Here is a 25,450-nt window from a genome sequence, read left to right on the forward strand (position 1 = left end):
AGTTGAAGGATGATTCATTAGTTCTTCGGTTTCGGCAAGTTGAGAATAGTGAGAATGAGGATTTTAGACTGAACACTGACGGAGTTCTGTGCTTTTGTGGAAGAGTTTGTATTCCGAAAGACCCTGAATTGAGGCGGTTAATTTTAAAGGAGGCTCATGGTGGACCCTGTGCCATGCATCCTGGAGGGAATAAGTTATATCGAGATCTATGAGAGGTGTGCTGGTGGCCTGGACTGAAACAGGAGGTGACTGAATTTGTTGGGAAATGTCTGACGTGCCAGCAAGTTAAGGCCAAGCACCAATTGCCTTCTGGATTACTGCAACCGGTGAAAATTCCACTATGGAAGTGGGAGAGAGTAACTATGGACTTTGTGAGTGGGCTACCTTTGACACCCACCAAGAAAGATTCTGTATGGGTAGTTGTGGATAGGTTAACAAAATCTGCACATTTCATACCAGTTCGTACTGATTACTCACTGTAAAAATTGGCCAGGTTGTATGTGGCAGAGATAGTACGACTGCATGGAGTGCCAGTGTCGATTATTTCTGATCGAGACCCTAGGTTTACATCTCAGTTCTGGCAAAAGTTGCAGGAGGCATTGGGTACACGATTGGATTTCAGTACTACTTTTCATCCTCAGACGGATGGACAGTCAGAAAGGGTTATTCAAATTTTAGAGGATATGTTAAGAGATTGTATCATCGATTTTCGTGGTAGTTGGGAGGACTACTTGCCATTGGCAGAGTTTGCATACAACAACAACTACCAAACAAGTATTCAGATGGCTCCATATGAGGCACTTTATGGGCGGAGATATCGTACGCCTACGTGTTGGACGAAGTTGGGTGAACGACAAGTGCTTGGACCAGAGTTAGTGGCAGATACTGAAAGTAAGGTTAAGTTGATAAGAGATCGATTAAAGGAGGCATCTGATAGACAAAAGTCGTATGCGGATTTAAAGCGCAAAGAGATTGAGGTTGCTGTTGGGGATATGGTTTTCTTGAAGGTTTCACCTTGGAAGAATATCTTGAGGTTCGGCAAGAAAGGCAAATTGAGTCTGCGTTTTGTAGGGCCTTATCGAGTTCTTAAACGGGTAGGGCCAGTAGCGTATCAGTTAGAGTTACCATCGGAGTTGGACAGAATCCATGACGTCTTTCATGTATCTATGTTTAGGCGATATCGTTCGGATCCTTCACATGTTTTGCCAGTGGAGGAGATTGAAGTAAAGACTGATTTGACCTTTGAGGAAGAGCTCATGCAAATTGTGGATAGAGAGGTTAAAGTTCTAAGAAGGAAGTCAGTTCCGTTGCTAAAAGTACTGTGGCGTAATCATGGGAGGGAAGAGGCTACTTGGGAGTCAGAAGAGACTATGCGTCAACAATACCCTCAATTATTTGGATCAGGTAAATTTCGAGGCCAATATTTTCTTAAGGGGGTAGAGTTGTAATGCCCCAATTTTCAAGAATTCTGTGGATGTTGGTAAATTTTAAATTTTTGGTGTTCTGTCTACTTGGCGTAGATTTAATTAGGTTAGTGGGCCCCTAGAAGGACCAAGCTTAAGTTGAAACCCGGTAATCTTAATTACTTTTGATTCCATAGGAAGAAGGGGTTCTGGTTAATTGGGCTTTTAAGTATTAATTGGGTAAAAATTAAACACAAGGAAGCAGGTGGCAAAGTGGCATGTGACACCGCTGGGGAGGCTATAAAGGTGGTGTGTGGATGCTAGGGAGAACCAAGGTTCAAGTCACAATGGAAGCATATTAAGAGAATTATTTTTATGGTTGGAAAGGGTAAGTAATGGAACTCAAGTGAAAGACTGTCAGGAGGAGTTTAAATTGCTCAAGGGATTGAGTAAGGAGGGGATAAGGGAGAGGATTTAGGAGCTAATTAGGGAGAGCAGTATTGGCCGAATGGTGGACTCTTAGGGAGCAAGAGTTGGCCGGCCAAGGGTTTGCTTAGGGGGAAAATTACGGCTAGGTTAAATGCCAAGTATAAATTCGACATTCAGGGGTAAGTGTGCCATTTTTTCTGACCATCTTTCCTCCTCCTCTTTTCTTTTCTTTTTCTCTCCATCTACCTTCTCCTCTTCTTTTCTTTATAGCCAAATCCTTCTACCACTCTTCCCTACACCACTTCCTTACTATTATTTTTAAGCCTTATAGCCGAATATCACAAAAGCCGAAATCCCGAAGGTTCATATTGTCTGTGCCGAATTCTCCTAGCAAATCCTACTGATATTTCTTCATCCCTTTTGATCAATTCTTTCTTTCTCTAAACCCCAACCTCTTTCAACAAAGCCACTACAAAACCCTCACCTTTTCTTCACTGTTGCAAAAAGCTGAAAACGCATAGCCTTAGGGACATAGCTGAATTTTGAGATCTCTAAGGGCTTGAATTTTGTTATCATTTGAGGGGTTAGATCTGCATCAGAATTGAGTAGGAGTTAATTGGAATCATTGACCGAAGGAACCGGTGGTAAGTTTTCGAACCTAATATTTATTTCATGTTTTACAAAAAGCCGAAACCCCCTAAAGGTTAGGGATGCTGTCGAATTGGGCTTGTGGCTCTAAGGGTTGTTATAATTGTTTTATTTTGGTAATAGGGTGATCTAGAGGCTGCTGATCGAATCCTTGGACAAGTGGAACGACTGGATCTAAACCTAGTCGCTAATTTCGGCAAAGGTAGGATCGCTAGTGCCTAAGGTGTTTTTGGCCGAATATGGTAAGGGGGTTAATATGTATTTCATTTTAATAGTTAGATTAACGTGTTAGTAATCCAATTGTAGGCAGTTCGTGTGTGGATCTCATCAGCATATCATCCAAACAGGTGTGTAACTGACACCCTTTCATAGTCTAGATCGGCAAAAGCTGAAAAGCCGAAATGCCGAAAAATCAGTATTTTGTGGACTTGCGAGTGTGCGAATGCTCGTGAGGTAAATCGATTAACGTTTTTGGTAAACTACAATGTTTAGACTGCAGAGTGCATGATTTCTGTGCCTTCGATATTTTTGGGGTGGGCCAACAGGCCCAATTCGGTAAGAACCCTCAGTAAGTGTTTCTGTTAGTACGTGAAAGGTGGGAATATGCATGAAAACCCTTAAAACTGATAAAGTTACTGAAATACCTTTATAGGTGGACAACTAACAGATTTACCCCTAGGTATAAAATTACTAATATACCCCTAGGGTTAAGGTTGACTTGAATGCATGTTTGACTGTTATTATTTACTGCATGCCATGTTATTATTATCTGATGCATGGCACTGGGATACTGATGGAGGAAGTACTAAAAGTGGCTTGTCCACGTACTGGAGGCTTGCCTCAACTTACTGATAACTGAGCAGCAATGCTGCAACTGTGGAGTGTAGGGCTGGGTAGGTTGAGCTATTCCCCACATGGAGTGTAGGGCTGGTACAGGTGGAGTTTAGCGGTTGGTTATAGCCTGGGTTGGGCTTGAATACACGAATATGTCTGATTTGTTCTGTAATGGGCCTCTGGGCCATACTGTTATCTGAAAATGGGGCTAAGGTCCAGTTTATTGTATTCTGAAAAGGGCTTCGGCCCAATACCCACGGTTATCTGAATGGGCTTAGGCCCAATGGGCTTGAGCTGACTTGGGCTTTGGATGGGTTTTCCTTACACACTGAGTTTTCCAAACTCACCCCTTTCTCTTCCATCCTTGCAGGTGAGCCCTAGTTGGTGGACTTGGAGCTGGGCGAGATTCAGAGTGGCCACGAAGATTAATTTCTATATTTTTTTTAGGTTTCGCATTTATTATTTTGACTATTTTTATTCTTGTTTAAGTTGTAATAAGGTTGCTCTTCTTATTACTTTTATTATTTTGGGTTATTAAATTGGTTAGCTCTAGGGCGCGGTTTATAAAAGTTTCTTATGTTCAAAATAATACGATAACTGAGCAAAGCTTCCGCAATGTAAACGTTTTCAAAGGAAATGAATATTTTAAATAGACTTAAACTTAATTAATTATTCGTGGACTAGTAACAGGCTTAAAGTGTGGCAATGGATGTGTGCATGTCTAGGATTGGATCCGTGAAGAGCTTGGTACTTAAGCAATCCAACAGACTCACCTTCTATTTTTTGGCTTCCTACCTGGTGCACATCTTCCATTCACTTTAACTTAAAACAAAACATTCTTCAAACCCTAAGAAAGATTTTTGGATAAAACATAACTTCTTTAGTAACATTCTCCATGTGACACGCTATATTCGGTCGTAATGTCTAGGCCGGGTTTGGGGTGTTACAACACATAGCCGTGTCACTTGACTGTGCGTCACACACGGCTGAGACACATGCCGGTGTCTCTGCCCGTGTGGACAAAAATAGGCTATTTACCAAGCCATCTTTTTCACCCAAATTTACATACACATATACAATCCAAATGGCACATAATATTGCATAAATAGGAATTCAACCAACCTCAACCAAGCATAATTCATACCATGTCAATACCATCAACTACAAGCCATACAAGTACCACAATTTGCTATTCAATTTTACACCAAATTCGCATTCTCCATTCACTTAACTAGTTAACTTCATACATGTACTTTCATTTATACATCACTTTACCTAAATCACAAGCATACCAATTCTCAATTATCAACTATATGATACTCAAATTACCAATTCACAAACAACCATACACCATAAGTATTTCGTATATCAATTACCAAATTCATAACAAAGGTCATTTGCACATATATATATTTCACCAAATATACCAAAATAAGCCAACTCTCATGGCTATACACAAAACCAAACACTTAACATTTACAAACCAATTCAAATGGCTAAATTTATCACCAAACAATAAACCAAAATGACCATAATTCCTAAACATGCCATATAACCAAAACATAAATTCAAAAGTACCAAACTGATAGCTTGATAGGGTGATAAGGTCACCGATGACTCCCAAAACTGAGCTAGCTTCGATATTCACTATAAAACACGGAAAAATAAACAGAGTAAGTAGTAAAGCTTAGTAAGATCATATGCTAAATAAGTAAAACTTGCCAACCAACAATTCAATAACATAAACATCATATATTACAATCCAAACTTGGAGCATATCTAAACATATATATATTCAATCCAAAGATTAAACACAATTGTCATTAACTTCCTAAATTCAATGATTTTTAGTTCACGTACATACCTGTACAAGATCGTATCGATGTCATTCTCTTCCATATCTTTGATATACCCATTGAACCATTTGGAATACTATCGGATACTCGGGAATCCTGCACCCTAAGTGCCAATATATAGCCGAAGCCATCTCATTCTCATATCTCATATAATGCTCACTCTCGAGCTATCAACAGGTCTTCTCACACAAGCTGACGGTCATGACGTAGCTACATGGTGTTGCTTACACAAGCTGACGATAATCCGTAGCACATGCCAGATAACTCTATAACAGCCCAATTTTGGGCCTAGTCAGAATAGTGGCTTCGAGGCCACAAATCTGAGATCAAAAAATTATTTTAATGTTATTTTACGTGTTATAGAATAATTATATGGATTTTTTAAAATTTTCATGAATTAATTTAAGCGATTGTATGCTTAATTTTGAAAAAGGACTAAATCGCATAAAGTATAAAAGTTTTGTTCTAGTAGCTAAAGGTGTTAATTAGCTATGGAATATTAAAATAGAGGTCCTTATTAAGAAAATAGAGAAATATTAATGTGGTGGCTGAATATGGAGACAAAAACCATGAAAAGTCAATGGTTAGTTGGCATTGGGTGACAAAATTTGACTAATGAACAAAAAAATAATAAAAAGCCTAGTTATCATTTTTTATTTTTTCCATCTTCTTTTCTCCACTGATTTTCTCTAAGAAAAATGGCCATGGGAGCTTGAAATTTTCAGTAACTTTAGACCCTTGCAAGTAAGTGATTTTGATGGTCATTTTTGTTGATTTCTATGTTTTTGGAACCCTTATAACTTAATCTAGCTAATGAAGGGACTATTTTACAAAATGGTTGAAAGTCTAGGGTTTTTCCATGAGAATGTTCATATGTTTTGCTCCATTTTTATGGATGAAAATGAATATTGGTTGTTAAATAAACAACTTTTGTTAAATGATTTTCATGAAAACACCTAAAATGGGCCATTTTGTAAAAATTGTTAAGTAGGTGGTAAATGTGTGAAATAATGGAAAATGTAGGCTGCTATAAGCATGAAAAAGGTTCAACTATGCATGGGTAGTAATTTGAACACATTTCATTTTACGAGCCTAGGGGAAAGAGTGTAAATATGACAAAGTGTAGAGGTAAAAATGTAATTTTACCAAAATGTAAAATTGGGCTAATTTGAGTAGCATGATGAATAAATAAATTAAATGTGTTGTTATAGATCAAAGAAGATGAAATTCAGAATTAGATCGGGGGAAAAACAAGATAATCGAGTAATTAACTTATTTCGTCATTTCATACCGAGGTAAGTTCATATGTTAATAAGCATTAAATTTGATATGTTTAAATGCTTAATCGATATCATGTATTATTTTGTATGTTATTATTGGATCTTGAATAATATAAAAATACGAGAATATATTGAAAGATCAAATTAAGAAAAATGCAGGGTTGAGTATGATAGAATTACGACATGTTATGAATTGACGGTAAAGACCATGGTTGGACCATGGCAGTATGTGTAACCGTGTAAGACCATATCTAGGATATGATGCCATACAACCATGTCTGGGACATGGCATCGGCATTGCTATGTGAGCCTGTGTAAGACCATGTCTGGGACATGGCATCGTCATTGTTATGTGAGCCGGTGTAAGACCATGTCTGGGACATGGCATCAGCATTGTTATGTAAGCCAGTGTAAGACCATGTATGGGACATGGCATCGACATGAGGCATCGTGTAAGACCATAGCTAGGCTATTGGCATCAGTATGAAATTTCCATGTAAGACCATGTCTGGGACATGGCATTGGTATGATACATCATGTACAAGTTTTCCCGAGTATCCTTAGTATCCCAAGAGGTTCAACGGGTAAATCCAAAGATTATGTCAAAGAAATGACAAGGTATGATCATGTTGAAAGGGTACAGGTATGTGCGCAAAATTCATGAGTAATGAGTTCAATGTATATGGGACATTTGGTAAGAATGTAAATGAGTAAGTCCTTCCTATGAAAATGATCTTGTGATGACCTTGTGATTATAAGTCTGTACTTATGATGTATAAATAGGTGGTAAACTTGATTGGTGATCATGTGTGTGGCTTTTAGGCCAAATTAAATTGAGACATGATAAGTTTAAGTTTTGTTGTTGATGTATAGGTTAAATTGGCCAACGAATGGCATGTAAATATTTGATAATGACTAGCTATTGGAATGGCCAGTTAAAGATATGCTTTGGTATTATGTATGATTAAATGGATGTTAGTACAAAGAAATCATGAAATAGTAAAGTTAGCAATAAAACAGTTCTGGACAGGAGCAATTGTATAACTTTGAAAAATCACCAAAAATTTTGAAAATTGAATTAGAAGTTGAATAAGATATGTAATTAAATCTTATTTAGTATAGTTTCACTTTGAAGAAACACTGTAAGTAAAAGAATTTCATATTATGAGATGTTTTAATTTTTGTGGGACAAGGTTAGGATGAATTCAGAATCCCCTGTTCTAACTTTAGAAAATCATTAAAAATAGTATAAAAATAATTATGAGTTATAATTTATATTTTTTAAATTCTTAATGAATTTATTTTCAAGAGAATCAAACGAGAACATCATCCGAATCCCATACAAGGTGATAATTAATTTTTAGTGAAGAAGGGTCAAAACTGTCAGATAGCAGAATAGGGACGACTTTAAAGAATAAACTTTACTTTAAACCAAAAATTTTGTAATTTTTATGGTAAGGGGATATGTGAATCTAGTTTCAGGGAAAATTAGCGAAACTTGATTTTGAGTTCTGTAGTTCAAGATATAAATAATTTACTAACTATAACTCGCGTAGACAGCTTGATATGAACATAAGTGAATAGTGGAACTTTGTGCAATAATGATTGCATTATCTTGAGAACATATTATTTGGATTGTTAAAAGCATGTTAATAAATTGTTTATTATTTACATACCTACTTACTAAGCTATATGCTTACTCTCTCTTCCTTTCCTTTTTCCTATAGTGTCGCAAGTGCTAGCTCAAGTTGGAGGTCGTCGGAGATCCTATCATACTAACAAGCTATTGATGGGTATCAATGATTTTCTAGCATTTTAAGTGTATGGCATGTATAGGAATTTGGTTATTGTGTACATGATATTATGAGTTGGCCTAGAATATTGGCCTATAATAATTGAAGGTCATTGTTGTATAAGGCCATTTAGTGTGGCCAATAATTGCTATGTTATAAGTCTATGATGAAGCATTACATAGATGTGCATGCTTATTTGGGTTGGATGAGTGAATGTGTGATAATTATGTGTGGAAAATACTAACTGTGAATGGTTTAGTAAGTTACATGCTATAATTAGTTAAGTGTGTGTGAGGTTGTGCATGATGAATGTGATTGATAAATAGTGTGTGAATGCCACGGTGTGGTTATTGGGATGCCTAAAAATGCCATGTTGTGTGTTGATAAACTTAGTATGGGTGTGGAAGTGTTTTTGGATGGAAAAAGGCTTGGTAAATAGCCTAACTATCATCAACATGGATGGCCACACGGCCTAGCTCACGGGCATGTGACATGGCCGGTGACCCTAAATGGGTGATGACGTAATAAAAAGACAGTTATATGGGTGGAGGACACGGGCTTGTCCTGTGCCACACGAGCATGTGTGAACACACGGCCTACCCACATGGGCGTGTGACTCCCCAAAATATGTAAGTTTTCTTAGTGTCTCAAAACTTTCAAAAGTTCTCGGTTTAGTCCCTAACCACCTCCAATGTATGTTTTGGGCCTCGTAGGCCCATATAAGGGACTTTAAGATAGAAATTGAAAAGTTTTAAATTTGAATGAAATTTTATGACTTGGAAATGTTTATATGCATGCCTTTGTGTCCGGTAACACCTCGTACCCTATTCCGTCAACGGACGTGAGTAAGGGGTGTTACAAACTCAGCCACCGGTAGGACGTACGGACCAGCACCCAAATCACTTAACCCTTAATGACATGTCATTTGTATCCTAATCTATTCCTAAGGTTAAACAAGGATTTCACATTGCTGAATCTTTGTCGAACATTTCTGTAAGGTCATACTCATTAATAACACAAATATAAAGCATTTAAAACACATTTATATTAATGCTTATTAACATACGAACTTACTTCGAATACAAAAATGATGAAATAAGTCGATTAGTCCAACATTTTGTTTTTCCCCCGATCTAATTCCAAATTTCACTTTTCTTGATCTATATGTAATCAGAATTATATTATTTAACTATCATTCTATTCAATTTAGCCCCAAATGCATATTATTGCAACTTTACACTTTTGTCCCTAATATTTCAACATTTTTACAATTTAGTCCTTATCTGATAAAAACACAAATTCATGCAATTAGGTCCCTATTCATGCTAGCCGAATTCCATATAGACCCATAGCAGCCCATACTTTTCATTTATTTCACAATTTAATTATAGATTTTACACATTTCACAATTTAATCCCTAATTGACAATTTTAGTAAAAATCACTTTACAAATGTTGTTTATCTAACAACAAGCATACATTTTCTATCATAGAACATCAAAATGCACCTATATTCATCAATGGAAAAACCCTAAACCTTTAACATTTTTGCAAATTAGTCCCTGTGCTAGCTAGATTAAGCTGCAACTATTTCAAAAACATAGAAATCATTAAGAAGGGGACGAAAACAATACCTAAATGGACAATAGAAGCTTGGCTGAATGTTGAATGCTCAAAAACAAAATTTTCCCTATTTTTTTGGTCGGAGAAGAACTAAAAGATGATAATATGTTTTGGTTTTATTTTTTTTAACATAATTTACTCAATTACTATTATAAGCTTTAAAAACATTAAAATTTTCACTTATACCAAGCCATGTACATCCACTATTAACATAAATGGTCAAATTACCACATAAGGACCTCCTCTTTAAAGTTCTATAGCTATTAGACACCTTTAGCTAACAGAACTCAATTTTTACACTTTATGCGATTTAGTCCTGTTTATCAAATTGAGCATTTACACGAAAAAATTTCTTACCAAAATTTTCACACAATTATACTATCATGTTGTAGACATTAAAATAATAACAAAATAAATATTTTGACCTCAAATTTGTGGTCCCAAACCACTATTATGATTTGACTAAAAACGGGCTGTTAGAACCCTCCTCCCTTAGGAATTTTCTTGTCCCAAAATCTTACAAGAAAAGAGGTTAGGGTACTATTTTCTCATAGCTTCCTCGGGTTCCCACATAGCTTCTACAACCCCATGATGTTGCCACAAAACCTTCACCAAAGCTATGTTATTATTCCTCAACTCTTTAATCTCTCAAGCTAAAATTCTGATTGATTCTTCGTTATACGTCATATTAGGCTGAATTTCAACCTCTGCGAGAAATTACATGTGATGGATCTGATCTATATTGACACAACATCGAAGCATGAAATACATTGTGAATCTTTTCTAACTCTAACGGTAAAACTAGTTGAAAGGTCACTAGCCCTATTCTTTCAATAATATCATCTGGCCCAATAAATCGCGGGCTGAATTTGCCTTTGTGACCAAATCGAAGAATCTTCTTCCACGGAGAGATTTTCAAAAATACTTTGTCGCCGATTTGAAATTCAATATCTTTCCGTTTCAAATTCGTATACTATTTCTTTCGATCTGAAGTTGCTTTCAAACTGTCCGTAGTATTTTCACTTTATCTTTGGTCTCTCTAACCAAATTAACCTCGTGAATCTTTTTCTCACTATACTCGGTCCAGTACAACAGAGTTCGGCATTTGCGACCACGCAATGCTTCATACGGTGCCATCTTAATACTTGACTGAAAACTGTTGTTATACGTGAATTCAACCTACGATAAATATTTCTCCCAGTTGTCTTGAAATTCTAAAATATAGCAACAAAGCATATCTTCAAGAATCTGAATTACTCTCTCAAACTAACCCTTGGTTTGTGGATGAAAAGCAGTACTAAAGTGCAACCGCGTACCAAAAGCTTCTTGTAATTTCTTCCAAAATCACAATGTAAATCTCGGATCTCTATGCAAAATAATAGAAACTAGCACTGCGTGCAATCTAACAATCTTAGAGATGTACAACTCAGCTAAACTATTAATCGAAAAGTCTGTTAGTACCGGTGTAACGCCCCAATTTTTAGGATTTTTAGGATTTCTGTGATTGGACTGTTTAATGTAAGTTTGAGTATGTTAGTGGGCCTTTAGAAGTCCCAAGAGTAAATTTAATTCGAGGCAATTTTTGAATTTTCAATTTTAGAGAGAGAGGGTTCTGGCATTATGGGCTTTTAAATTAAAGGTGGTAAAATAAGACACAAGAAGATCTATGGTAAAGTGGCATGTGACGTGACACAGGTGTTTGGGAAGTGGCGTGTGGATGTTTAGGGGGAGCCAAGGTTCAAGTTGGAAGGTAAGTTAAATAGGGTATTTATTTTTCGTGAACATGAAAAGTAGGTAGTGGAACGTAGGTGGAACTTTGTTAGAGAGAGTTTGAGCTGCTCAGGGGATTGGGTAAGGGAGAGATAAGGGAGGAAATTTAGGATCTGATCAAAGAGCTTGGTGTTGGCCGAATGTTGGACTCTTGAGGAGCAAGGGTTGGCCGGCCAAGGGTCTTTAGTATAGGCAAATTCAGCTAGGTCATTTAGTGTGGGGAGTTTCAGCATTTGGACTTGTGGCTGCCAAATTCTTTTAGTATTTTTGGGACTAGGTTGGTCATTCTGCTGTCTTTCTGAAATAGGGTGGTGTACCTAGGGTTTTCTCTTTTTCTTTCTTTTGCTAGAAGCCGAACCTAGGCCCTACACCTGTGCCGACTTCTCTACTTCAAGAATCGAATTCTCTCATCTCCTTCCCTCTTTTTTTCTCTTTTCTTTTCTTCTCGACTCTCATCTTCTTTATCTCTGTTTCCTCACAAAACCAAGTACCTGCTACCGATTACCCCTTGGCCGAACCTAAATCCTTCATATTTCTCTTCTTCTTTTCCCTCATAAACCCTTGTCAAGAACTGGTTAGCTGAAACTCCATTGAAGTCGAACCTCTCATTCTTTCTTTCAGAACCAAAACTTTTCTACACCGAGGTACTTTAGAAGCCGAATCCTTGAGTATAACTTTCCATTCATGTACGATGGATGGATCTACAGTAGATCAAGAGTAGTGTCATAACGATATAGGTAAGTGTTCGAATCTTTCTTTAGTTACTCATGATTTAAGGTAAAAGCCGAAACCCCTTGAGGGTGGCTAACGTTGGGACTAATGGCATTTTTGCCTCTTTCTTTGGTTTTGTATGCACTAGCGTGGACAAGGGGGCATACAGTAAATGACTTGAAGGCTAACTCAGTTGGACATCTAGATCTAGTCCATATTTTAGCAGGAAGGTAAGAACTTTAGGATCCAAGGTAATGTTGGCCGAATATGGTAAGGGGTCTAGTGCGTAGTTTGTTTTTGATATGTAGACTGATATTTTAGTAACTCGATTGTAGGAAAATCGGGTGTGGATCTCACCAACATATCATTACAGATTAGGTGTATAAATGACACCCACTTATAAACTAGATCGGCAAAAGCCGAAAAGCTGAAATGCCGAAGAGCTGGCATTTTGTGAACTTGAGAGCGTTCGAGCGCTCGTGAGATAGTTTGTTTGTTAATTCTGGTAATCTCAAGCGGTAAGATTGCAGAGTACGCAATTTCGTACATTTTGGTATTTGGGCTTAAAGGGCCGAAATCGGGTTAATAGGCCAACGGGCCCAATTCGGTAAAAATGCTCGGTAAGTGTTTCTATTAATACGTTAATGGCTGTAACATGCATGAAAACCCTAAAATAGTAAATTTACTAAAAATACTCTTAATTATGAAAATTACCATTATACCCTTACGTGTAAAATGACCATTATACCCCTAGGGTTAATTTTGACTGAAATGCATGATATTTTGATTCTGTTTGTTGTACGCCATAACATGTATATCTGTTGCATGGGATGTGAGTTATATTGATGGAGGAAGCGTTCTGGTGGCTATGCCACAAATATCTGTTTCTGGTGGCTACGCCACAAATATCTGTTTTAGTGGCTCTGCCACAATATCTGTATCTGGTGACTCTGTCACAATATCTGTTCTGGCAGCCATGCTGCAAATTCTGTGGCGTGTAGCGGATAGGTGGGTCGAGTAGTCTCCCCACATGGTGTGAGGTTGGTATAGGGGTGTATGGATGGATATGGGTTGGGTTCTCTGCATACATGATATATCTGTTATGTATCTGTTATGGGCCTATGGGCTTCATTCTGAATTCTGTATAGGGCTAAGGCCCAACTTAATCTATTTCTGTGGTTTGACCTGATTTGGACTATGGTTGGGTTATTTTACAGACTGAGTTTTACAAACTCACACCTTAATTTCATCCATGCAGGAAATCCCCAACCATAGTGGACTTGGAGCCGTGAGGGATTCGGAGTGGCCACATGTTCTGCATATTCGGTTTTCTTCATGTGTTTTGTTCAGCACTTATTTACTTTAATTGTTGGGTTTTAAGTTGTAATAAAGCCGCTTTAATTGTTTTTAATGGTTTTAGTATGTTTTGTTAGCTTAGGCATGATATTGTTTTAATTGTTTTGAAATTGAATAGCTGTAGGGCGCATTTTAAAAAGTTATGTGATTTCAAAATATCGTGATAACAAGCAAAGCTTCCGCAACGAAAACCTTTTCAAAAATTAATAACCTTTTCAAATGGCTTCAAACGAATTGGTTTTCCCTGAACAACCACTCAGTTAAAGTGTGGCAATGGTTGTGTGCATGTCTAGGTTTGGATCCGTGGAGACCTATGTAACATCCTGATTTTGGGCTTAGTCGGAACAGTGGTTTCAGGACCACAAATTCGACGAGGAAAATTTCATTATTATTATTTTTTATGCTCTACGATTTCACGGAATGATTTCGTGAAAATTTCGTTCAAAAAATTTGACGTTTGGGCACTCAATTTTGTCAAAAGGACTAAATTGTAAAAAGTGCAAAAGTTGAGTTTTATATGTTAGAAGTGTTTAATTGTTATGAGTTTTTAAATCAAAGGTCCTTAAATGGTAATTAGACCATTTTGAAGTGTGTGGACAAAAATTGGACACGGATGGAATTTTTTTGAAAGTTTAGTAGTAAGGGCATTTTGGTCATTTGTATATTAAATAAAATAAAATGGGAAAAATAACACAAAATGGTCATCTTCTCCATATGGAGGCCGAAATTAGCATGGGGGAAGCCATGGCTAGGGTTTTCAAGCTTTCCAAGCTCAATAGTAAGTCCATTCTAGCCCCGTTTTGCAAGTTCTTTACGTTTTTGGAATCCTGGTAACTTGATTAAGCTTATGCTAGCAATAATTCAACCTAGGGTTCGTATTTGGAAAAAAAACCCATAGGTGAAATTTGTGTATTTTTGTGTTTTATGATAGAATATGAGGTTTAAAATTATGTTAGTGTGACACCCCTAATTTGACCCTAGTCGGGAAGTGGTTTCGAGACCACTAAACCGAGTCATAAAAATAATTAACCGTCATAATTGATGCTCATTATATGTACATGTGCATGTGTGAAAATTTCATGTTTGAATTTTGTTAATTGTAAGTGAATTTTATCAAATAGGACTTATGTGAGAAAATTTTGAAATGTGCTAGGCAAATGCAAAGTGGCCTATTAATGCATATTGTGAAAATGATGGGTTTGCATGTCAATTTACCCAAATTAAGGCATAGTGGCCGGCCATGCTATGAGTGGAAACATGTCACAAACATGTTTTGTTAGTGATGGATGTTAGGAACAATAAAATAAGGAGTATGGGATACAAAATATATGCCTTTTATATTAATAAATTAATTGTTAAATGAATAAATAAAAAGGGGCTTATGTGAAAAATCTTGAAAATGTCATAGGTTAATTGGTAGTGGCTAAAAATTGCATGGTTTGAAGCATGAGGGACTTGCATGTCAAACATTCCTTTTTCTTGGTAGTGGACGGCAAGGATGGGCATGAATGACACATTTTGGCATTTTGTATGTTATATTTTAGTTAAATAATATCAAATAGTTTTATAATAAATCAAGCTATTATATGTCATAAGTTATAAGAGGAATTAAATAATTAAAAGGGTGAGAAAAACAAAGTTGGGTCTTTTCTTCTTCTCCATTGCCGTGAGTAGAAAAGAGAAAGAAGGGAAAAAAGGCTCGAGACACATTTGGCCATTAGCATAGATTGATTCTAAGGTATGAGTTTATGTCATTTTTTTTTTGTTGAAAACTTGTGAAATTGAGTTTGTATCTTAGTTCTATCTTAAACCATGAGTTATTCTCTTAGATTTTTTTATGGAAGCATGTACGGTTTTGTATAGAAAATCCTATGTTTGAAATTTGTTGTTAGAAAAGGGATTAAGAGTACTTAATAGACTCCATGAGGTTAAATTTCACATGAATAGGAAATTGTGAACTTAATTTATGAGCTAGATGCAATCCCTTATAAACCCCACGTTGAATTTCGATTTTGGTCAAAGAATGTGTATTCGGCCAAGTTCTTGATGAGTTAAATTTGATTGCTTGAAGCTTTAATTTGTAATTAGTCATTAGGTGAGTTTTAAACTTGTCAAAGTTGATAAATTGGGGGTTTAAATGGCTTGTTTATATTGTTAAGTTGGTTATGGTGATTTCATCAAATGATGATTATTAATGATTTTGATAAATTGACCAAAGTGTAATGATAAGTGTGAATTATATTTGACACGTTGCTCATGATTTTGTTGATTCGGTTATGTCATGTATTTAATGGTGGTGGTATAATGTTTGTGCATTATATGCTAAAATGACTTTAGGCTAAAGGGGTAATGTATTAGTAAATTCGGCAATGGAGGCTAATTTATAGAATTTTTTTTTTAGAGAAATTTATTATGTGTTATTTGAATGCCGAATATACTCCCAAATTGATGACATGAATTGTTTGTAATTTTGAGAAGTGGTAAGGTGAATATGCCAATTGATATTTCTTTAAAAATATTAGTATAGCATTCGCCATAGGTAAAATGTCATAAGGATGGAATTTATGCTATTTGTTGGTAGCCTAAATCCATAAAGGAGCATTCGGTTTTGGTCTAAAGGATAGTGAATTGTTGTTGAATGGCCTCAAATGAAATGTGTATGTTATAAAATGAGTATTTGGGCAGGCTAATTGATTGAAAAGTGTTTGAAGCATGTTTGGGTGGAACCTAATTGAGTCTTTGTGACTGTTTTAATTGTAGTAATCGGCTAAAGTGGTTATTGTGTAACTATTTATATATTTTTATTATGATAGCCGAATGTAACATAAATAAGGATGTGAATAAATTGTAGTTTCAGAGGTTGTTAATGAAGACATGAGTGTGGAAGCATTCGGTCAAAGAAGAATGGTTGTATGAAAGTAAGATTATAAATGTAGTAGTGCCTTGTAAAGTGCGTAAATTACATGACTTTGATAAGTGTTGCTTGTGTTTTGAGACTTATCAATGTTTTTTTTAATGTGCCGAATGTGATTTTTGATGAATAATAGAAATGTGATAAGTTGAATTTGTTTAATTAAGCTCAAGGACAAAAAGGGGCACAAATTTCGGATAAGGGAAAGAGGAAGTAGCTGAATAGTCGATTCGTGATAATTCGATAACATACGAGGTAAGTTTTAAGTGATTAAACATTGAGTAAATTCAATTATAATAGGACATGATGAGTTGATTTAATAAGATATGATGTGGCCATGATATGTTCTAAGCTCAAATGGTAAGTTCTTAAGTGTTTGAGCTTGGGAATTTAAGGGTAATTTGAAATAGTCTGCTTAGGACAGCAGCAGTAACGTGAATTTAGAAAATCACCATAAATTTATGGATTTGAATTAGAGGCTGAATGAGACATTAAATTAAAGCTTAATGAGTCTAGTTTCTTATAAAAGAAACCGTGTAAGAAAAGGGATTTCCGATAATGAGATACTTAAAGTTGTGTGAGACAGCGCAGAATGACACTGTAATCCTCTGTTCTGTTTTTAGAAAATCATTATAAATTGAACAAAATGGTTATAAGATAAAATTTATAAGCTTAGACTCCTTAATGAGTCTAGTTTCAAATGAAATCAAATACAACACATTTTGAATTCAGTAAAATGAGAAATTTGATTCGTAGTGAAGAGTGGTCAGATTAGTCAAACAGTGAAACAGGGGAAACTTTAAGAAAAATATGGTATTGATTGGCCAAACCTAAAATTCTGGAAATTTTATGGATGGAAGATATACGAGTCTGTATTCAGGAAAAATTAACAGAAAGTGATTTGGAGTTTTGTAGCTCCAGTTATAAATAATTTATTGACTATTGCAAAAGAAAAACAGCTTGTGCTGAATTTGAGATTATGTTGTGAACCTTGATAAACTTGTTTTAGTTGCTCATAAGCTATTGATTAAACCCATACTTGAATTCTAAATCGTGATATTGTAAGTTTATGAGTATTCGAATATGAAATGATAGTAAGGCCTAATGGCCGATGTGATGAATGTGAAAGTGTATATATGTGATAAGGCCTAATGGCCGATGTGATGAATGTGAAAGTGTATATATATGTGATAAGGCCTAATGGCCGATGTGATGAATGTCAAAGTGTATATGTGTGATAAGGCCTAATAGCCGATGTGATGAATGTGAAAGTGTATATATGTGATAAGGTCTAATAGCCGATGTGATGAATGTGAAAGTGTATATATATGTGATAAGGCCTAATGGCCGATGTGATGAATGTGAAAGTGTATATGTGTGATAAGGCCTAATAGCCGATGTGATGAATGTGAAAGTGTATATGTGTGATAAGGCCTAATAGCCGATGTGATGAATGTGAAAGTGTATATATGTAATAAGGCCAAATGGCCGATGTGATGAATGTGAAAGTGTATATATGTGATAAGGCCTAATGGCCGATGTGATGAATGTGAAAGTGTATATATGTGAAGGGGCCGAGTGGCCAACGCGATGGATGTGAAAGTGCATAAATGTGATAAGTCCCGAAGGGCATTTGTGTCAGTACTATATCCGGGTTAAAACCCCGCAGGCTTTATGCGAGAATATTATCACTGATTAATGTCCGTAAGCTTTGTGCTCGTACTATATCCGAGCTCTAAAGACCCGATGACTACGTGTGAGAATTTTGTCCGGGTAAGACCCGATAACTTCGTGTGGAGATTATGTCCGGGTAAGACTTCGTAATAAGAATTGCTTATAAATATATTCAATGCGAAAGGTTAAACAGGTATGTACTCCAAGTTTATATGTGAGCTTGATTTGCACTAAATCATAAGGTAGTTATGTGATGCATACGAGAGCAATCTATGAGACTATTCCTATGATTATGTGACATCGGATCAGTGTGAGAGGTGATGTGAAATCATACGATATATCTATGTCACATGAGCTCACTTTTATGTGAAAGTTTATCTGCCTATTGTATATGATGAGATGTGCATATTCGGTAAAGGGATGGTATGCCCGAAGGAAGAGTGAAATAAAAAAATATGAACAACTATGTTATAATTTGATTGTTATCTGTTGACACTGCTTAAAACTTACTAAGCATTGTAATGCTTACTCCGTTTACTCTGTTTCCTCTGTTTTATAGATCTCATTTGGAAGCTACAGGCTCGGGGATCATCAGCAACTAGTCACACTATCACTATCCATTGTTTGGTACCGCTACGTTTTGGATTATCTTATGGCATGTATAGAATAGACTAGTGGCGGAAGAATATTTTTGGTTAATGTATATAAGCCATGCGAAAATGGCATCTTTCGAATGTTTACTTAGGGAAGTTTAAATTTTATCCCTGGCTGTGCTTAGTACTTATTTAAATGAATGATCTTTATTTCAAGAAAAAGTTCAAAATTTTACTGTTCTGACATGAGTTACAAGTCCGGTAATGCCCCTTACCTATTCTGGCGACGGTTACGGGATAGGGGTGTTACAGTTAGACAACTTGTGCTACTCGATTTTAAGTGAAAACGAGTAAAAAGGCTTAATCGATAAAAATACCTAATAGTCATAAGTGCATGTTAGAGTGAGAATTTGATGTTGTCATACAAGGGAAAAATGATCACCATGTCATAAAACATAATAATAAGGGATGAAGTTTAACTCCCGAGCCTAGGGGCAAAAGTGTAATTATGCAAAAGTTTAGGGGCAAAATTGTAATTTTGCCAAAGTTCGTATTAAAGGCTGTTTTGATGAATGTATGTATTAAATAAATTAATTTGGTATTATAGATCAAGAGAAACGAGATTTAAGTCGTGATCAAGGGAAAAACAAAGTTTACAAGGAATAAGCTCGATTGCTAATATTTTGTATCGAGATAAGTTCGTATGATAATAATAATGCAATGTTATGTTTGAATTATATTTCTTACTATTATTGCATATATTGTATGTTTTAATATATTGGAAAAGTTGATGGAATGGTGTTTATGATGTAGAAATATGACATGAAAGAATGTTACATTGAATGCAAGAAAATGATGATACATGACAAGTGATATATGAAATATGTTATTTATGTTATGTTTGATATTGGTGATGTGCATATGCTTGGTTGTCATGCATGGTTGGTAATAAGTTGTTTAAGTTGTTTAATTGATAAATTAAGTTTAGTAACACTTCGTGCTCGACTCTGGCGATGGTCTCGGGTACAGGGGCGTTACATTTAGTGGTATCAGAGCTATGGTTTAGTCGGTTCTCGAACTAATCTAGCATGTGTAAAAGTCCAACTATACATGTCACCGATCCGTGATAGTGTGATGTCTCCCGACGCATATGAGAGCCATTTTGTTTAGACAAAAGTACTCTCTAGCCGAGCTATACCAATCATGTTGAATGTGATGCTAAAATATTCGAGTAAAGTATAGTCATGACGAATTGAAACTTGGAAAGGTGCGAATGAGGATTCATGAAATGTGTACATGGTGAAATAAGTTTATTTATGATTAATAGATAATTCCATGATGTATATGATCGATTTATTTGAACAAATGCATGTGTTTGAGTAACTTATCAAAAATATTGATAAAATGAATATTCGTGTATATTGGTTAGGATGATTATGATTGGTAAGCTTGTATAACTTGAGTAAATGTTTTAAATTGCTTGGATTGATATATATAATTGAATGATATGTATATGATGATGTGTAAGATAAAAGTTTAGACTGTAATATACTTATCCATGTTTGTTTGGCCCTTATATGATATTATGTGCTTGACTTGTCTGATTTAATGAATGCATAAGTAATATTATCTAGGAAACATTGAAATACATGTATAAGTACACTTGTTTAAATGAGATAACTGAAAAGTGAGTGTAAAGTCAATATGAATGTTAGTTACTCGACATGAATGACATGGTTGAAATATGATTGCTATGATGAAAACTGTGTTACATTTGTATATGAGAGTTGAGTCAGAGGCCTACGACCCCTCCCCCTTACCAAAGTGGTTTTTTATAAGGGAATTCCTGAGATTTATGTTGAATGAGTTTCCAGGTGAGAAACCAAAGAGTTCAATGATGGAATGGTTATAAGCATGATTAGAGATTGAGAATGGGTTGATAAGTACAGACATGAGCTAGAAAGATATCGGATTGATCGACAGATTGTTTAATTTTCGCAACATCGCAGTTAGCAGAAAAGTTAATTTTTGTAAAACGGTCTATCCTGGTATGATGTCGAGAAATGTATTGATTGAAATTCCCCCATGAACTGGTTTTCTTAGTGAAGGGAATATTATGGAACTTGGGATGGTAGAAATAGTTAAAGGAATAATATTTGAAATAAGGGAATGTTCCCTGATCTTAACGTTAGATGAATGTGTTGTTAGTCTAATTGAATTATAATCTGCATGGTTCTGTTTTTCTCTGGTATTTTGTTATATTCTGCCTATTGGGAATCAATGAGAAATTGTGTATGGTGCCATGATTCTATTTCTACCGATCATTGCTCTGATTGATTTTATATATATACGAGAAGCATATAGTTCTGGTTGTATTTGTTGTTAGTGGTTTGGAATGATGTTATTCTGGATTTCTTTTCTTTAAAAAAAACTATTGGGGACTTTCATATTTTTATGAGTTTGGTTCTTGGTCTTCTGATGCAGTGCTGTAAATTGGATTTTCGTATCATGGATTTCTTTATCTTGGATTTCTTTATTCTTGGCTTCTTTGTTTCAGATTTCTCTATCTTGGTTTTTCTGGATATTTTATCTTGTAACTTGTTGATCATGGCTTGCATTTAGAGCATGACTTTCAGCTTGTGATTGATGTATATAAAGAACAAATATGACTATACCTCTAAATTGATCCTGATAATGTGGTGAAATTTTAAGTCCCAATGTGTATGGTGAATTTCCTTTCTCAAGTAAGTTAATCAGAGTTAATGTATTCAGTTGAGGTATCAGTATTACTTATGCTAATGCATTTTTTATGGTCTTCGAGTAGCATGATGAGTGAATTTGGAATGATGCATGTTGAATCATTCTGTTGATTAGAAGAGAGAATTTCTTGAAATATCAATTACGGATGAATAAGGTCGACTTGATTGTTCAATCTGTATGGAGTATATGTCTAGAACTTAATGAGATGTGCATACTTGAGAATAAGAAGATCTGGTATTGATAATTTGAAGATAATCTAGGTATAAAAAAATGCTGAAATGATCATTGTTTATCTTTGAGTACAAATTCTTGAAATGTTGAAAGTTTAAAGATGTATAGCAAGAATCATCAGAATTATTTTTGCCGTCTGGGAATTAGAATGGAAATAGAAAAGGTTAATATGGATTTTCTTATCTGAGTCGTTCCTGTCCTTGAAAGAGGAAAGTAATATGTAGTTTTGTTAAACGTTATGAGATATGCAAATTATGCTGGTATACCTAAATGCGTACTCAGCAGATTTATAGGATTTCATGTATTTATGAATGTTAGATATCATGGAATTTTAATCTCCACCAATCGGATTGAGATTCGAGTTTCATATCATGATTTCTTTGGAAAGCCAAAAGAGGATTGAAATAAAAAGTAACTGAGGGTTGAATTGACAAATAATTGGACTGTGTGAAATTGTAAAGAGTATGAGGTCGAGATGAATTGACTAGTTTTGCTCTTTGAATCCGAAAAGATTCTGGTGCGAATGTTTATGTAACATGATGGTATGGATCGGACTTTTGAGTACATAAGCTTTTTAGTAGAGATTAAGTTTCAGAAAAAGTATTGTAAAGTGAATACCACTTATGATTTTTGTTTGTAAAATTTAAAGAGAGGGGTAGTAAAAGTTTAGCCTGAGTGAAAGTTCTTTGACATCGATTATAGGATTGAGGAATCCAATTGAAAAACCAAAACTGCTTTTCTGGTAAGATTTTCGGGGACGAAAATCCCTAAAGGGGGGAGAAATATAACATCCTGATTTTGGGCTTAGTCGGAACAGTGGTTTCGGGACCACAAATTCGACGAGGAAAATTTCATTATTATTATTATTTTTTTATGCTCTACGATTTCACGGAATGATTTCCTGAAAATTTCGTTCCAAAATTTTGACGTTTGGGCACCCAATTTCGTCAAAAGGACTAAATTGTAAAAAGCGCAAAAGTTGAGTTTTACATGTTAGAAGTGTTTAATTGTTATGAGTTTTTAAATCAAAGGTCCTTAAATGGTAATTAGACCATTTTGAAGTTTGTGGACAAAAATTGGACATGGATGGAATTTTTTTGAAGTTTAGTAGTAAGGGCATTTTGGTCATTTGTATATTAAATGAAATAAAATGGGAAAAATAACACAAAATGTGCATATTCTTGGTTGTCATGCATGGTTGGTAATAAGTTGTTTAAGTTGTTTAATTGATGAATTAAGTTTAGTAACACTTCGTGCTCGACTCCGGCGATGGTCTCGGGTACGGGGGCATTACAAGCTAGGTACTTAAGCAGTCTAATTGACTCTCCTCCTCTTTTTCAGGCTTCCTACCTGGTGCACAGCTTCCATTCACTTTAATTTATAATGAGGATATTTTTTTAACACTAAGAAAGACTTTAGATAAAACATGACTTTTCTAGTAACTCTTCAATGTGACACACCGGATTCGGTCGTAACGTCTGGGCCGGGTTTGGGGTGTTACAACCGAAATAAAGTGTACAGATGTTGTAACACCCCGTACCCGAGACTGTTGCCGGGGTCGGACACGAGGGGTTAACAGACTTAATTCACTTATTTTCACAGTCCATTTTAAAAATTTCCAGACTAGCTGGCTAACTGCGTCACTGTCACCTTAAAAATCATATCTTGAGTTCCAAAACTCAAAAATAAGTTTCGTAAATTTTCCATGAAACTAGACTAATATATTCATCTACAAATTGTTTTCTAGAATTTTTGGTATGGCCAATTAGTACATTTTATTAGTTAAAGTCTCCCCTGTTTCAGGGTTTGACTGCTCTGATCTTCATGCATTACTACTTATATATCTCCCTGTACAGGGATTAAATACTTATGCCGTTTGTTTCTGAAGAAACTAGACTCGAAAAGGAATCTATAAATATATGGCATGACTTCTAACTATCTCTGGTTAATTTATAATGAATTTCCTAAGTCCGAACAGGGAATCCAGAAACCGCTCTGGCCCTGTTTCACGAAAACTTTAAAATCTCATAAAATACTGTTCATATGATCGTTTCATTACTTCCCTATGAAAATAGATTCATCAAGGTTAAATTACATAATTTATTCACTATTTAATTCCATTCTTACTATTTTCAGTTATTTTTCAAATCCACACCACTGCTGCTGTCAGCATCTGTTTTTAAGGTAAACCTTACCTATTTCATGGTTTTCCATGAATCAACTAGAGTTTGTCATACATAGCATCAAAATAATCATAATTAACCATTCCGAATGGCTAATCGTTACCAAACATTTCCATACCTCTCAATGAACAACATACAAGACGATTATAATGCTATGCTCAAAGTGTATATAAGCCATTTTCGCATGGCTATCCAAATTTATACAAAACCAAAGGGCACATGACCAACAACAAAAGGGTACTCCTATACATGCCATTTTCAGAGTTCAACCAAAAGTGTACCAAAAGGGCTTTGATAGTGTGGACGACTTCGACTTCAACAATCCCGAGTCCGATAGCTGATGAACCAAAATCTATAAAACAGAGAATCAAAGAAACGGAGTAAGCATTTAATGCTTAGTAAGTTTTGAGCCATGAAATTAGACACAACTAAAGTATAGCATTCATATGGCTAAACGGATAATTTCTTATGCACAAATTCTCAATATCATACTTACTTCACATTACCAACCCTTATATTCATACACAAAAGATCAACTTAGCCAAAGGTCGGAAGCTCATTAATTGACTGAGCGATTAATATTTCAAGGGAATTTACTACTCCAATGCATATACGAAACGTACCTCATCGTTGGGATTTACGAGCGTATCAATTTAAATTATTACAGCAAGATCGCTCATTCCCAAACCAAGTACCTTCGGAGTTTAGCCGAATATAGCTACTAGCTCAAATGCCTTCAGGACTTAGCCCGGTTATAGTAACTCGCACAAATGCCTTCGGGACTTAGCCCGGTTATAGTAACTCGCACAAATGCCTTCGGGACTTAGCCCGGATATAGTAACTAGCACAAATGCCTTCGGGACTTAGCCCGGATATAGTAACTCGCACAAATGCCTTCGGGCTTAGCCCGGAATTAGTCACTAGCACAAATGCCTTCGGGACTTAGCCCGGGTATCAATCCGAATATCCATGCACATATCAATAAATCATGACACATCAATATTTCATTTTCATAACTAGAGTTCAAACACAATTCAATTATTAAGCATTACATTTTCAGCTCAATAGCCACATACGAATAGCATGATTCGGCTTGTTTCATGACATGATTTCTATGCACATACGGCTACCCATCATACATATAGACTAATTAACTCACATATGATTCAAGTAGAATCATTATATCACCGTATATTGTTATAATTATACGTCATGACTTAATCAAATCGTAAACTAAGTTTCACTACTCGAAAACTTACCTCGGATGTTGTCGAACGATTTCGATGGCTATTCGATCACTTTTTCCTTCCCTTTATCTGATTTAGTTCCCCTTTGCTCTTGAGCTTAATATTAACAAATAAATTGATTTAATCATTTTGAACATCAAAGAGGAATT

The sequence above is a fragment of the Gossypium hirsutum genome, chromosome A08, assembly GCF_007990345.1.
Source record: "Gossypium hirsutum isolate 1008001.06 chromosome A08, Gossypium_hirsutum_v2.1, whole genome shotgun sequence".
In the NCBI taxonomy this organism is placed as follows: Eukaryota; Viridiplantae; Streptophyta; class Magnoliopsida; order Malvales; family Malvaceae; genus Gossypium; species Gossypium hirsutum.